The following is a 17,181-nucleotide window of genomic DNA, read 5'->3' as shown; positions in this document are numbered from 1 at the left end:
AATATTCAAAATAGTGATATAAATTATTATTAATATAATATTATAAGTTGCAGTTGCAGAACTTACCTTGTATAAATGATGCAATTAGCTCAGAATCTAACTTATTATGATCTTGTGACAAAGACATGTTCAAACATGTATGACGTCCACCCCATTGAGTCACTTTCCACTTGTCAGATTTCTTTGACTCAATAGCTCTCATGTACCATCCACATCCATCATGCGCATTTGGACATCTAACAATCCACTTTGTCTTTTTCGATTCAACCACATAAAAACTCTGATGCATTCTCATTGCATTTTGCTTTACTGCATTTTTTACTGCATCTTTATTCTCAAACTCCAATCCAACATATAAATCTTCACCAATAGACCAATTATTAGCCACATCCATCCCTGGGATTTCTTCTTCATCTGGATGACTCCAATTGATATTAGTGTAGTGAGGTAAATTACCCCAAAATTGACTTCCACCTAATTTAATCATAGTAAATATTTTAAATTCAATAATGTAAATTTAAACAAATTTTTTTAAACGAATAACACACATTATTGACAAATTTAATTTTCAAATGTTACCTTCAGTAGATGGATACATTGAAATTGGTTCAACCATTGGACTTTGAACAATAGCATCTGACTCCACGTCACTATCAGATGCTCCACAATTATCGATTTCATCTTCATTTGATTCATCAATGCTTTCATATGACAATGAAACATGATAGTCTTCATCATCTTCATCTTCGTCTCTTGTCATCACCGGTGATCGTTCAATTGACAAATTTTCTAACGAAATGGTTGAAGATTCTAAGTTACCTATTTCAGCATGTAATTCCATTATTGGCATCACATTCTGACTCATAAAAGCTTCTATCATGCATTGTACATCATCATCGTCACTCAATTCCAATGAAGAATATCTGTTCTCATCATGCTGTGAAACAACAAATCTGTAAGTTACAGATAATATAACTTGATTTGACTTAAGATTAAATTTGTTGTGAATCCTTCTCTTTAATATATCCAAAGTTAAACCTCGCTTAATATACATCCCTTTTTTTGGTCCCTCAAATGTTACACCTTCTGGACTTTCATACATCCTTCTAGTGTAAATATAAGCTATAATTTGATCCATAATATCTACAGAAAAATTTAAATATTAGTACAAATACATACAACTTATTTAAACTACAAAAAATTTCAATCATAAGTACGAATTTAAAACTCAACTTAACAGGAGCAAAGAACCAACCAGACTGATTTAGTGGATAAATAACAAATACAGTAACAAAAACAACAAATGAAGTAGAGATATCGATGTGATTTAGCAGAATGGAGAGGGGGTATATATACTGCAAGAGTCTACATCACCTATAGCGACATGTACATAAATTATTTAATAAAAATTTAAAAAAATTGAAGTCGTTATGGGCCATAGCTCCAGTTTTAAAAATATATGTATTATTTTATAAATATAAAATTTGTTTAGAAATTTATAAAAAAAAATAACGGATAAAAGGAAAAAAAAGGATTGAAATAAGAAAAAATTGTAAATTTTAAAAAATAAGTAATATAATGTAAAAAATAATTTAAAAATGAAAAATAAAAAATAAAAATTGGGGCGCTATGGCCCATAGCTCCACTCAGGCGCTATGGCCCATAGCGCCAGTTTAAAAAATATATTTAATATTTTTTAAATATAATATTTGTAAATTTATAAAAAAAAATAACAGATAAAAGAGAAAAAGAAAAAATTGTAAATTTTAAAAAATAAGTAATATAATGTAAAAAATAATTTAAAAACGAAAAAAATAAAATAAAATTGGGGCGCTATGGGCCATAGCTCCACTCAGGCGCTATGGGCCATAGCTCCACTCAGGCGCTATGGCCCATAGCGCCAGTTTAAAAATATATCTAATATTTTTTAAATATAATATTTGCTTAGAAATTTATAAAAAAATAACGGACAAAAGGGAAAAAAAGGATTGAAATAAGAAAAAATTGTAAATTTAAAAATATAAGTAATATAATGTAAAAAATAATTTAAAAACGAAAAAATAAAAATAAAAATTGGGGCGTTATGGCCCATAGCTCCACTCCGGTGCTATCGCCCATAGCGCCATTTTAAAAAAATACATATTATTTATTTTAAAATTACAGTTTTATAAAACTTAATTTTCTTTGGCTAAAACCCTACTTTGGTCCCTTATATTAATTGTTTGTTTCAATTTAGTCCCACTTTTATTTTTGGTTTCAATTTGGTCCCAAACTAATTAATTGGTTTCAATTTAGTCCCAAATTAATTAATTGGTTTCAATGTGGGACTTTCGTCCAAATTATTTAAACGGAGTTAACTTTTGGCCATGTGGATGCCACGTAGATGCATACGTGGATGCCACGTGAATGACAATTTTTGGCTAAAAACCTATTTTGGTCCCTTATAATAATTGTTTGTTTCAATTTAGTCCCAATTTTATTTTTGGTTTCAATTTGGTCCCAAATTAATTAATTGGTTTCAATTTGGTCCCAAATATATTAATTGGTTTCAATTTGGGACTTCCGTCCAAATTATTTAAACGGAGTTAACTTTTGGCCACGTGGATGCAGTTTTGATCTCTCAAGTATTACAATTGTGCAGTTTTGATCCCCAAGATTTTAATTGGGTAATTTTAGTCCTTAAAGAATTATAATTGCGCGATTTTGGTCCTTCAATTTTTAATTGAACAATTTTAGTCCCTCAAATATCATAATAGTACGATTTTAGTTTCTCCCATTAAAAATTAATAATTTTAATATATACATATATATAATGTTTGAAAATTAAACAATTATTTATCTATTCAAATTAACGTATATTATAATTTTTGATATTATATCAATAATATTATTAATATATTTATAGATAATGTAACATCCCAAATTTTATTTAATGAAAAGAAATATTTTTTTTATGTATTTATTATGTGAATAAGTATTTTATTTATGTATTTTACTATTTACGTATACGTATTTTACTATTTATGTATACATATTTTTACTATTTATGTATACGTATTTTACTATTTACGAATACGTATGTATGAATAGTATTTTACTATGCAATTGCACAGTAAAGGGGCGGCTGAAACGTGGGCTGCGGATTCTTTCCTTTTCAAAATTTTAATTAATTTGAATATAATAATGAATAGTGCATAGTGCATAGTAACTTCAAAAATTTCTATAAATAGGGACCTAAGGATTTTGAAAATTCATAACTAGAGAGAAGAAAAGTTTAGAGAGAAGGAATTCTAGAGAGATAGAAAGAGAAAATAAGAGAGAAGGTTCTGCCTAGGTTGTGAAAAGAGGAGGAGAATAGAGAAGGTTCTGCTCTAGTTCCGGTTCCGGTTTAAGGAGAAAGAGAGGAGATTCTGCCCAAATTCCTATTTATCCAGGTAAGGGGGGGAGTGGGAAACCTTGCTTGGGGGTGTAGAAATAATTGTTAAATAGTCTGTTTGTTGGATTGGCTCCCGATCCCTTGCCTGTTGTTTATTTCTTTGAATATGTATTATTGATGTGTTTTGTTTTATATCTTATTTATTTACATATTAGAATCTGTTATTTGAATGGAAGGCTAAGCTTCCTAAGTATTTATAAATTTGTAATCTATTATTTAAATGGAAGGCTGAGCCTCCTTATTATCTTATATTACCTTTTAAGCTTCCTACTTTACTTAAAAGATCTTAATATATTATTATTGAAAAATATGATACCTAAGCAACCTCTGGACTGTTGGATTGTTGGACTGTTGGACTATTGAACTGTTTGGACTGTTGGACTGTTTGGACTGTTGGACTATTGGACTATTAAATTAGATTATTGAAATAATTCTTAATTATGAAATATGAATATGATATGTGTAACATGCTAAAGGTGGAGTCTGTGAATGTATGACATGCATCATATGCACATATTACTCCAGGTGTGCCGCTGAGGCCGCATACCCACGACTAACAAGGTGTACCTTTGGGTCACCCACGATATGCTAACGAGGTGTATGAACACCAATGATAGGTGTACCTTAGGGTCACCGACAATTGTATAGGTGTGCCTTCGGGTCACCAATGATGATATGTGAACTTCCGTATGGCGCCACATGCATACATTAGTGAGTCAAGTCAAGAAAATCATTATACATAAGCATATATGTGAGATTGATTATATATGTGAATTATATTGCGTGTGTGTGTGCTATTTAACTTTTATTTCTATATCTGCAACTGAGTGAGAAGTTTCTCACTCCCTTGTCATTTTTGTGTATATTTAAATTATGATGCAGATAATTAGCATGAGGCTGAGGATGTTGGTGGTGAAGCTTAGGCTTCTGTTTGGGTTTCGCTCTGATAGGATGTGACATCGGGATTAGCTAGACTAATTGTTAAATTATTATTTTTTTTCTTTTGTAATTTTTATGTTATTTATGTTGAAAGTGTGTATTTTTGTCATATTATAATTTTACTAAAAGATTATAAGTTAATTCCTAACTAGGAGGCCCTGCCACCTTTACTGGGATTAATCTATAATCTTTATTTTATTATTTCTTGACAATTTGATACTTACAGTTGAAAATTATGAATGTGCATCTTTTACCCAATGATACTTGAGATAATTATTTTATATTAGACTAAGAAAGAATTTATATATAGATGGTTTATATCTATTGTAATTATGTTGGGGTAGAGGGTGTCACATTTAGTGGTATCAGAGCCTGGTTGATTTTATCAACCGTGTGTGTTATGTGCTTATCATGACTCTGTTGTGTACTCTGACTATGTCTTGTTTGTTGTGTACTATGATGATGATGTTCGTCCTGTGTTGATATTGTTGAGTTTGAGATTGTTAAGTTAGTTTGTAATCAGAGGAATGATAATCATGATAGTGTTAGCCAACTCGAATTATTAGAACCTTGGATGGGAGGTGATATATTGAGTGTACTAAGAGTTTATGATTGGTGAAGTTTCTGACATCTATAGTTGTAGCAGGTTGAATCTAAAGGTGGTTGTCTCTTTGGTGAGAGATCGAAATGATGTTAATTCCCTTAAGTGTTATTATTGGTATGTTAATTATTTATGGTTTAGGTAGCATGTGAGTTGTTTTGATTGAGAAAAGTAAGGAGAGACTTGAATGAGAAATTAAGTAGTGAATTTGGAAAAAGTTGAGGTATTTTGTGGCATTAGATATATTGATACATTATTGCTATTTGGTGTCGAAAATATTCTCATTATAGTTTGTTATGATAGTATGAGTATTATATCGACAAAATTTATATTTTGAGGTCTTTATGAAGAATATGGTTTTAGATATTATCTTTTCAATAGAACTAGGATAAGATGAAACAAAAATCTAGAACTTCAAGTTACGACTGCCTTGGTGATTAGAAATTTAGTAAGCACTGAATTTATTAGTGGTGATATTTGAATCTTTAGCTAAAGAAATGATCTCTTGGAAATCTTATGTCTTCATAAAGAGTTGTAGCTTATTCACTTAACTTTCGTTTGAGATAGGTTTGAAATCATTTGGACGAATACAACTCTGTGTGTCAGGTAGATATATGCTATCATGATATTTTGAGTTGTTAGGCATAAAAATAGATTTAAACTAGATTGTCTAAGTATGAATTTGGATTGTATGAGGTGAGTATTTTAGACCATGAAATTTCTTGCGGAGGAAGATCTACCTAAGTTGTGCTTAAGTGAGAGATACTTGAGTCAATTAGTAAAATCAGGAGTCTTGTTTGATAGTTTATATGAAAATTCAGTGAGTAATTTTTTTTAACAGCTGTTCATGGTTTAAACTGCTCTCACTATAAAAATTGCTTTTGCCTTCGTTTCTTTGGTTATTAAGATGTTTCAGTTCACTAGGTTGTTTCTTGCCTACCCTTGGAATCAACCGTAAGGATAATCTATATCAGGAATTCTTGAACCTTTGTATATTTTTAACTACCCAAATCATTTCGTTGCTTACTTCTTTGAATTACTTACTATTACCTTTGACTGAATTGACTAGAAAGGAGTTACATTAGTATGGGATAACAATTGAGGAAGTAGTTTTCAAACTCTTAAGGAAAGATTGACTAGTGTTAATATTACTAGATTTTAGTAAGATTATTGTGATATATAAATATGTCTCTGAAAATAGGTTTAGGAAGAATATTGTGGCAAGAAGAAAAGATAGTAGCTTATGTTTCTAAGAAATTGAAAATTCATGAGAGAAATTACCTTACCCATAACCTTGTTAGCGACTTTGTCATTTATACTAAGATTTGGAGACACTAACTATATGATTCTATGGTTGAGGTATTTAATGATCATAAGAACCTTAAATATATTTTGACCAAAGGGGTTGAATACGAGATAAAAGAAATAGTTGAAATTTCTTAAGGAGTAAAATTTTGATCTTATTATTTGGTTAAAGCCATTGTGGTGATTGATGTTTTGAGGAAATCTTTATCTTTCATTATGATTAGAGAGATGAATCTTTTTGGCTTAAATTAGAAATTTAAGTTTGGATTATAAGGTTACTTCTAGTATTGTGAGATTAAGTATGAATAGCGAATGGATTGTTGAAGAAAATTATAGGAGCATAATTAGTTGATTTATTTTGGTAACAAGTTATAAGGCTATAGGTTAAGGTGATGGATATGATTATGACTTGGGTGAAGATGAAATGGTGAAACTTGAGAACTGATATGGATACCGAGTGTACATTATGCTTAGGTACCTGATCTTTAGAATTGATCATAGAAGAGTTTGAATTGGTTGTAGATAGAGTAGTAAAATTAGTGATCTGATATGTGTATCTAATGCTTAGGTGTTGATGTTGTGGCAAATATCTGGATTACAATGATAACCAAATTATTATTTTGATGATTTAAGGATTGAATTTGATTGCAGAATTTAGAAACTTATGCTTGATGTGTAAGATTACCCTAGTAGCATTGAATTATTTATGTTGGAAGTAACTATCAGATTAATAGATGAGATTAGAGGAACTAGGAGTTAGATCCTTTATTAGTGACCCAAATAAGCAAGCGATTAGAAAGGACACAGTTGGATGTTTAGTTATAAAACTTGAAAGGACATAAGAGTACTCTTAACATTTATTTAGGAGTTACTAAAATGTATCAGAGTGGCGCAAGGGAAGCGTGATGGTCTAATATGGAAAGCGAAGTAAAGAACTTGAATCAAGGTATGGAGAGTGAGTTTAAATTTGGAGTGGATGGAGTTTTGAGATTTAAGGATAAGTTGTGCATTCCTAGTGTGCTAGAATTTAATAAAGCAATCCTAGAAGAGTATCTTTAGTATCCATTCAGAAACTACTAAGATGTACCAAAATCTTAAGAAGATATTTTGTGATCTAAGATGAAGAGAAGAGTAAAGCAATTGTATATTTATGGCTAGCATACTAGAAGTTTTTAAGAATCTTGTAGCACTTAGATGCTCCATTTTGGAAGTAAGATGGTGAATAGATAGACCCTAGTGGAAGATTTGTCTAAGACGCTTAAGAAATTGATTTTGTTTGTGTTTAAGTGGATAAATTCGTCAAGATCTTTCCCTAAGCAAATCCTTTGAGGAAATTGATAAAAGTTGTACATCAACAAGGTAGTGATGTTGCATAAGAATTAGAAGTAAGAATGCAAAGAGTTTACCATTGCAAAAATTTCGGGGACGAAATTTCTAAAAGGAGGGGAGAATTGTAACATCCCAAATTTTATTTAATGAAAAGAAATATTTTTTTTATGTATTTATTATGTGAATAAGTATTTTATTTATGTATTTTACTATTTACGTATACGTATTTTACTATTTATGTATACATATTTTTACTATTTATGTATACGTATTTTACTATTTACGAATACGTATGTATGAATAGTATTTTACTATGCAATTGCACAGTAAAGGGGCGGCTGAAACGTGGGCTGCGGATTCTTTCCTTTTCAAAATTTTAATTAATTTGAATATAATAATGAATAGTGCATAGTGCATAGTAACTTCAAAAATTTCTATAAATAGGGACCTAAGGATTTTGAAAATTCATAACTAGAGAGAAGAAAAGTTTAGAGAGAAGGAATTCTAGAGAGATAGAAAGAGAAAATAAGAGAGAAGGTTCTGCCTAGGTTGTGAAAAGAGGAGGAGAATAGAGAAGGTTCTGCTCTAGTTCCGGTTCCGGTTTAAGGAGAAAGAGAGGAGATTCTGCCCAAATTCCTATTTATCCAGGTAAGGGGGGGAGTGGGAAACCTTGCTTGGGGGTGTAGAAATAATTGTTAAATAGTCTGTTTGTTGGATTGGCTCCCGATCCCTTGCCTGTTGTTTATTTCTTTGAATATGTATTATTGATGTGTTTTGTTTTATATCTTATTTATTTACATATTAGAATCTGTTATTTGAATGGAAGGCTAAGCTTCCTAAGTATTTATAAATTTGTAATCTATTATTTAAATGGAAGGCTGAGCCTCCTTATTATCTTATATTACCTTTTAAGCTTCCTACTTTACTTAAAAGATCTTAATATATTATTATTGAAAAATATGATACCTAAGCAACCTCTGGACTGTTGGATTGTTGGACTGTTGGACTATTGAACTGTTTGGACTGTTGGACTGTTTGGACTGTTGGACTATTGGACTATTAAATTAGATTATTGAAATAATTCTTAATTATGAAATATGAATATGATATGTGTAACATGCTAAAGGTGGAGTCTGTGAATGTATGACATGCATCATATGCACATATTACTCCAGGTGTGCCGCTGAGGCCGCATACCCACGACTAACAAGGTGTACCTTTGGGTCACCCACGATATGCTAACGAGGTGTATGAACACCAATGATAGGTGTACCTTAGGGTCACCGACAATTGTATAGGTGTGCCTTCGGGTCACCAATGATGATATGTGAACTTCCGTATGGCGCCACATGCATACATTAGTGAGTCAAGTCAAGAAAATCATTATACATAAGCATATATGTGAGATTGATTATATATGTGAATTATATTGCGTGTGTGTGTGCTATTTAACTTTTATTTCTATATCTGCAACTGAGTGAGAAGTTTCTCACTCCCTTGTCATTTTTGTGTATATTTAAATTATGATGCAGATAATTAGCATGAGGCTGAGGATGTTGGTGGTGAAGCTTAGGCTTCTGTTTGGGTTTCGCTCTGATAGGATGTGACATCGGGATTAGCTAGACTAATTGTTAAATTATTATTTTTTTTCTTTTGTAATTTTTATGTTATTTATGTTGAAAGTGTGTATTTTTGTCATATTATAATTTTACTAAAAGATTATAAGTTAATTCCTAACTAGGAGGCCCTGCCACCTTTACTGGGATTAATCTATAATCTTTATTTTATTATTTCTTGACAATTTGATACTTACAGTTGAAAATTATGAATGTGCATCTTTTACCCAATGATACTTGAGATAATTATTTTATATTAGACTAAGAAAGAATTTATATATAGATGGTTTATATCTATTGTAATTATGTTGGGGTAGAGGGTGTCACATTTAGTGGTATCAGAGCCTGGTTGATTTTATCAACCGTGTGTGTTATGTGCTTATCATGACTCTGTTGTGTACTCTGACTATGTCTTGTTTGTTGTGTACTATGATGATGATGTTCGTCCTGTGTTGATATTGTTGAGTTTGAGATTGTTAAGTTAGTTTGTAATCAGAGGAATGATAATCATGATAGTGTTAGCCAACTCGAATTATTAGAACCTTGGATGGGAGGTGATATATTGAGTGTACTAAGAGTTTATGATTGGTGAAGTTTCTGACATCTATAGTTGTAGCAGGTTGAATCTAAAGGTGGTTGTCTCTTTGGTGAGAGATCGAAATGATGTTAATTCCCTTAAGTGTTATTATTGGTATGTTAATTATTTATGGTTTAGGTAGCATGTGAGTTGTTTTGATTGAGAAAAGTAAGGAGAGACTTGAATGAGAAATTAAGTAGTGAATTTGGAAAAAGTTGAGGTATTTTGTGGCATTAGATATATTGATACATTATTGCTATTTGGTGTCGAAAATATTCTCATTATAGTTTGTTATGATAGTATGAGTATTATATCGACAAAATTTATATTTTGAGGTCTTTATGAAGAATATGGTTTTAGATATTATCTTTTCAATAGAACTAGGATAAGATGAAACAAAAATCTAGAACTTCAAGTTACGACTGCCTTGGTGATTAGAAATTTAGTAAGCACTGAATTTATTAGTGGTGATATTTGAATCTTTAGCTAAAGAAATGATCTCTTGGAAATCTTATGTCTTCATAAAGAGTTGTAGCTTATTCACTTAACTTTCGTTTGAGATAGGTTTGAAATCATTTGGACGAATACAACTCTGTGTGTCAGGTAGATATATGCTATCATGATATTTTGAGTTGTTAGGCATAAAAATAGATTTAAACTAGATTGTCTAAGTATGAATTTGGATTGTATGAGGTGAGTATTTTAGACCATGAAATTTCTTGCGGAGGAAGATCTACCTAAGTTGTGCTTAAGTGAGAGATACTTGAGTCAATTAGTAAAATCAGGAGTCTTGTTTGATAGTTTATATGAAAATTCAGTGAGTAATTTTTTTTTAACAGCTGTTCATGGTTTAAACTGCTCTCACTATAAAAATTGCTTTTGCCTTCGTTTCTTTGGTTATTAAGATGTTTCAGTTCACTAGGTTGTTTCTTGCCTACCCTTGGAATCAACCGTAAGGATAATCTATATCAGGAATTCTTGAACCTTTGTATATTTTTAACTACCCAAATCATTTCGTTGCTTACTTCTTTGAATTACTTACTATTACCTTTGACTGAATTGACTAGAAAGGAGTTACATTAGTATGGGATAACAATTGAGGAAGTAGTTTTCAAACTCTTAAGGAAAGATTGACTAGTGTTAATATTACTAGATTTTAGTAAGATTATTGTGATATATAAATATGTCTCTGAAAATAGGTTTAGGAAGAATATTGTGGCAAGAAGAAAAGATAGTAGCTTATGTTTCTAAGAAATTGAAAATTCATGAGAGAAATTACCTTACCCATAACCTTGTTAGCGACTTTGTCATTTATACTAAGATTTGGAGACACTAACTATATGATTCTATGGTTGAGGTATTTAATGATCATAAGAACCTTAAATATATTTTGACCAAAGGGGTTGAATACGAGATAAAAGAAATAGTTGAAATTTCTTAAGGAGTAAAATTTTGATCTTATTATTTGGTTAAAGCCATTGTGGTGATTGATGTTTTGAGGAAATCTTTATCTTTCATTATGATTAGAGAGATGAATCTTTTTGGCTTAAATTAGAAATTTAAGTTTGGATTATAAGGTTACTTCTAGTATTGTGAGATTAAGTATGAATAGCGAATGGATTGTTGAAGAAAATTATAGGAGCATAATTAGTTGATTTATTTTGGTAACAAGTTATAAGGCTATAGGTTAAGGTGATGGATATGATTATGACTTGGGTGAAGATGAAATGGTGAAACTTGAGAACTGATATGGATACCGAGTGTACATTATGCTTAGGTACCTGATCTTTAGAATTGATCATAGAAGAGTTTGAATTGGTTGTAGATAGAGTAGTAAAATTAGTGATCTGATATGTGTATCTAATGCTTAGGTGTTGATGTTGTGGCAAATATCTGGATTACAATGATAACCAAATTATTATTTTGATGATTTAAGGATTGAATTTGATTGCAGAATTTAGAAACTTATGCTTGATGTGTAAGATTACCCTAGTAGCATTGAATTATTTATGTTGGAAGTAACTATCAGATTAATAGATGAGATTAGAGGAACTAGGAGTTAGATCCTTTATTAGTGACCCAAATAAGCAAGCGATTAGAAAGGACACAGTTGGATGTTTAGTTATAAAACTTGAAAGGACATAAGAGTACTCTTAACATTTATTTAGGAGTTACTAAAATGTATCAGAGTGGCGCAAGGGAAGCGTGATGGTCTAATATGGAAAGCGAAGTAAAGAACTTGAATCAAGGTATGGAGAGTGAGTTTAAATTTGGAGTGGATGGAGTTTTGAGATTTAAGGATAAGTTGTGCATTCCTAGTGTGCTAGAATTTAATAAAGCAATCCTAGAAGAGTATCTTTAGTATCCATTCAGAAACTACTAAGATGTACCAAAATCTTAAGAAGATATTTTGTGATCTAAGATGAAGAGAAGAGTAAAGCAATTGTATATTTATGGCTAGCATACTAGAAGTTTTTAAGAATCTTGTAGCACTTAGATGCTCCATTTTGGAAGTAAGATGGTGAATAGATAGACCCTAGTGGAAGATTTGTCTAAGACGCTTAAGAAATTGATTTTGTTTGTGTTTAAGTGGATAAATTCGTCAAGATCTTTCCCTAAGCAAATCCTTTGAGGAAATTGATAAAAGTTGTACATCAACAAGGTAGTGATGTTGCATAAGAATTAGAAGTAAGAATGCAAAGAGTTTACCATTGCAAAAATTTCGGGGACGAAATTTCTAAAAGGAGGGGAGAATTGTAACATCCCAAATTTTATTTAATGAAAAGAAATATTTTTTTTATGTATTTATTATGTGAATAAGTATTTTATTTATGTATTTTACTATTTACGTATACGTATTTTACTATTTATGTATACATATTTTTACTATTTATGTATACGTATTTTACTATTTACGAATACGTATGTATGAATAGTATTTTACTATGCAATTGCACAGTAAAGGGGCGGCTGAAACGTGGGCTGCGGATTCTTTCCTTTTCAAAATTTTAATTAATTTGAATATAATAATGAATAGTGCATAGTGCATAGTAACTTCAAAAATTTCTATAAATAGGGACCTAAGGATTTTGAAAATTCATAACTAGAGAGAAGAAAAGTTTAGAGAGAAGGAATTCTAGAGAGATAGAAAGAGAAAATAAGAGAGAAGGTTCTGCCTAGGTTGTGAAAAGAGGAGGAGAATAGAGAAGGTTCTGCTCTAGTTCCGGTTCCGGTTTAAGGAGAAAGAGAGGAGATTCTGCCCAAATTCCTATTTATCCAGGTAAGGGGGGGAGTGGGAAACCTTGCTTGGGGGTGTAGAAATAATTGTTAAATAGTCTGTTTGTTGGATTGGCTCCCGATCCCTTGCCTGTTGTTTATTTCTTTGAATATGTATTATTGATGTGTTTTGTTTTATATCTTATTTATTTACATATTAGAATCTGTTATTTGAATGGAAGGCTAAGCTTCCTAAGTATTTATAAATTTGTAATCTATTATTTAAATGGAAGGCTGAGCCTCCTTATTATCTTATATTACCTTTTAAGCTTCCTACTTTACTTAAAAGATCTTAATATATTATTATTGAAAAATATGATACCTAAGCAACCTCTGGACTGTTGGATTGTTGGACTGTTGGACTATTGAACTGTTTGGACTGTTGGACTGTTTGGACTGTTGGACTATTGGACTATTAAATTAGATTATTGAAATAATTCTTAATTATGAAATATGAATATGATATGTGTAACATGCTAAAGGTGGAGTCTGTGAATGTATGACATGCATCATATGCACATATTACTCCAGGTGTGCCGCTGAGGCCGCATACCCACGACTAACAAGGTGTACCTTTGGGTCACCCACGATATGCTAACGAGGTGTATGAACACCAATGATAGGTGTACCTTAGGGTCACCGACAATTGTATAGGTGTGCCTTCGGGTCACCAATGATGATATGTGAACTTCCGTATGGCGCCACATGCATACATTAGTGAGTCAAGTCAAGAAAATCATTATACATAAGCATATATGTGAGATTGATTATATATGTGAATTATATTGCGTGTGTGTGTGCTATTTAACTTTTATTTCTATATCTGCAACTGAGTGAGAAGTTTCTCACTCCCTTGTCATTTTTGTGTATATTTAAATTATGATGCAGATAATTAGCATGAGGCTGAGGATGTTGGTGGTGAAGCTTAGGCTTCTGTTTGGGTTTCGCTCTGATAGGATGTGACATCGGGATTAGCTAGACTAATTGTTAAATTATTATTTTTTTCTTTTGTAATTTTTATGTTATTTATGTTGAAAGTGTGTATTTTTGTCATATTATAATTTTACTAAAAGATTATAAGTTAATTCCTAACTAGGAGGCCCTGCCACCTTTACTGGGATTAATCTATAATCTTTATTTTATTATTTCTTGACAATTTGATACTTACAGTTGAAAATTATGAATGTGCATCTTTTACCCAATGATACTTGAGATAATTATTTTATATTAGACTAAGAAAGAATTTATATATAGATGGTTTATATCTATTGTAATTATGTTGGGGTAGAGGGTGTCAGAGATAAACTAATAATTTGATAAATATAACTTGTTATATATTAATATACTTTTACAAAAATATAAGTATATTAATTAGAAATATATATCTGATCTTATATATTTATATTTTTGTATAAATATATTAATATATATTATAAAAATATATATCATAAATTAATATCAATAATATCATAAATTAATGTCATAATATTTTATAATATATATTAATATAATTATGATATAATATCTATTTAACGTTATTTTAACTTATTAATTATTATTATTTTATTAATAACAATTTAATTAAAATTTAATCATGATCGAGTCATTAAATTTTGAGTTAATATTTAGATTAATTTGATCATTTAAAAGTATTAAATTAAATTTAATAAATATTGTATAACTTTTTAAATTTATCATTATTAGTTATACTACTGATAATCTGAATAATTAAAAAAAATAAAAATTATTAAAAAAAACTATATATATATATATATATATATATATATATATTTAAAAAAATTGAAAGCAAAGAGAAATTTAGAGTAAATTTAATTGTAGAAGGTGTAGTACTCATTGTAAATTGGTGTTTAACCTTGAATGGAAGTGTTCCCACGCTCTCCAAAACGCGAGTTACGGTATAGCCCTCGCACCTATTTTCCTTTTTATATCTTATTTTTCTTTTTACGAGACAGGGAAAAGGTTAACTGGCCTCACTGTTTTTTCATAAATTTTAGGTTTCCGTTTCTACCCTCCCTTTTCTTTTGCGGTTCCTCGAGTAAACCGAGGCGAAAGTAGGGACATTATTGTAATTTAGCTCCCATATGCAACACTGGCCTGTTTTTCGAAACTGAATCTGACGGCACGACATAATGAAAGCTTTTTAGAGCTTCGAAAATATCGAGGCAGATTTCGACGGACCAGATTTTCCCTTCCAACATTCAAACTACGGTTCAGATTCTTTCCTTTCCAATCTCTTCTGCTTCTACATTTTATTTTATCTTTTCACCATGATTCTACTTTTACTGCACCACCGCAGTTTTTAAATGTGTTTATTTTTATTGGTCTCTATAGATACATTAGTTCATTCATCATTTATTTAACTTTTCTTTATGCTATATCTTTATTTAACTTTAATTAAAGTATTTACCAAATATTTAACTTGATTATGTAACACCTTGTATGTAGTTCTTTTTTTTTTTGGCGCGTGAAAAATATATTCTAAAATGTCAAATAAAAATCCAATTTGATAATCTATTGTTAGTTAGGTCCACCAATTCATTTTTTTTCAGATTTTATTTTCAAAATAATTCATTTTTTTCCGATTCAATTTATTAACTATTTTACACTCATGTATAATTTTTTTTAATGAACCAGATCAAATCAAATTACGTTGCTTTATAAAAACAATTTGGTTAATCAAATCTTTTTTTCTAAAAACGATTTATTTTTTTATGATTTATATAAAATCCATAAGATCAAGATGGATTTGTTGTCGTGATAGATTAAATCAAATTGGTTCATTTTATTTTTACATTTTTTACGTGTACTTTATAAGAAAAAAAAATCCACAACTATAATCACCACAGATATCCAAATCTTCCCTCACTTGGCACAAAGCCTTTGCTCTTCAAGAAGACTAAAAGCTCTCACTTTACTTACGTACAACACATGCATTGTCCTTCTACTTCAACTCATTTCTAAAAGCAAAGGCATAGAGTATGACCTAGCTAGCTAGTTCTAGGTTGTTTGTTGTTTAATGATAAGTTTGTTGTTTTTTCTACGAGATGAGACCTCTTTCAATGCTACTTGTATACTTTTTGATTTAGGGTTCTCATGTGGGAGAAGTTGTGTGTTGTAGAATAGAGGTGTTTTATATGTAGGACATCTATAAACTCAAAATCATTTCTCAGCAGATTAATTATATCACAAACTATATATCACCATAAAAGATTAAGATAAAGATGGCTTAAGAATAGTTCACGTTTCAAGAGCCCGAGTTCAAAATTATAATTGGTTAATTGTGAATTTTGTTATTCATATAATATTATATACTACAATACTTTACACTTTTATCTCTTTCAATTGCGTCATTTATTATATCATACTTCTCCCTCATTCTTTATCTTAATTGTATAGTTTGTTTTACAAATAACATTTCTCATAAATTATATTTCTTTGCATAGCATGAGCCTTGAGCTTCGGAGAAAATGCTTTGACTATGAATGTTTTTGAATTATATTATATTATATTATATATATAAATAAATAAATAAATAAATATATATATATATATATATATATATATATATATATATATATTATGACACGAGTATTAAGTTTCAAGAAAGATTGATCACATGTAAGAATGACAGAAAGGATTCTAGGCTAAACTGACGATTTTTAATTTAAAATATATAAAATTAGAAAATTAAAACCGAAAACATCATAAATTAAATAGTCACTTATAAGTATTTACAAAAACAAATACAAAATAAAATATGTGGTGCATATCAGGTAATTAGCATGCATGTCATGTAAGCAACTCTATCTATTAAGTAAATTTATTAAGAATGGAGTCTAACTCAATTAGTTAACAATATGTGTAAATTATTGTAAATTTCTTAATATTGAGTTCTATAATATTGTGTTGTAGCTAATTGTTTATTTAATTTTATTAAATAAATGATTTGTGTTGATATGTTGTTTTAGTGTTTTAAAATTCTAAAGAGTAATAAATTCTTATAAGTTTAGTTGTTTGAGAGTTGTTTTGACTTTTGAGTTGATGTCAAAGTTGATCAAGTTCAAGGAAAAGTATATAAAAT

General features: G+C 30.0%; 3 long non-coding RNA genes across 3 annotated transcripts; all 3 read left to right on the top strand.

Annotated features, from left to right (window-relative positions):
* Positions 1 to 2,413: 2,413 nt before the first annotated feature.
* On the top strand, positions 2,414 to 4,633 carry LOC145955501 (uncharacterized). Its single transcript, XR_014432109.1, has 2 exons — positions 2,414 to 3,434; positions 4,319 to 4,633. It is a non-coding gene; the product is annotated as an uncharacterized LOC145955501 (long non-coding RNA).
* A 2,785-nt stretch (positions 4,634 to 7,418) lies between these two features.
* Positions 7,419 to 9,457, top strand: LOC145955500 (uncharacterized). Its single transcript, XR_014432108.1, has 2 exons — positions 7,419 to 8,258; positions 9,143 to 9,457. It is a non-coding gene; the product is annotated as an uncharacterized LOC145955500 (long non-coding RNA).
* A 2,786-nt stretch (positions 9,458 to 12,243) lies between these two features.
* Positions 12,244 to 14,281, top strand: LOC145955499 (uncharacterized). The gene is made up of 2 exons (XR_014432107.1): positions 12,244 to 13,083; positions 13,968 to 14,281. It is a non-coding gene; the product is annotated as an uncharacterized LOC145955499 (long non-coding RNA).
* The last annotated feature ends 2,900 nt before the right edge of the window (positions 14,282 to 17,181 follow it).

The sequence above is a fragment of the Cajanus cajan genome, chromosome 3 (assembly GCF_000230855.2).
Source record: "Cajanus cajan strain Asha chromosome 3, NIPB_CcT2T_4, whole genome shotgun sequence".
NCBI lineage: Eukaryota > Viridiplantae > Streptophyta > Magnoliopsida > Fabales > Fabaceae > Cajanus > Cajanus cajan.
Note: the sequence above shows the minus strand (reverse complement) of the source record. Positions and strands in the feature narration are given on the sequence as shown.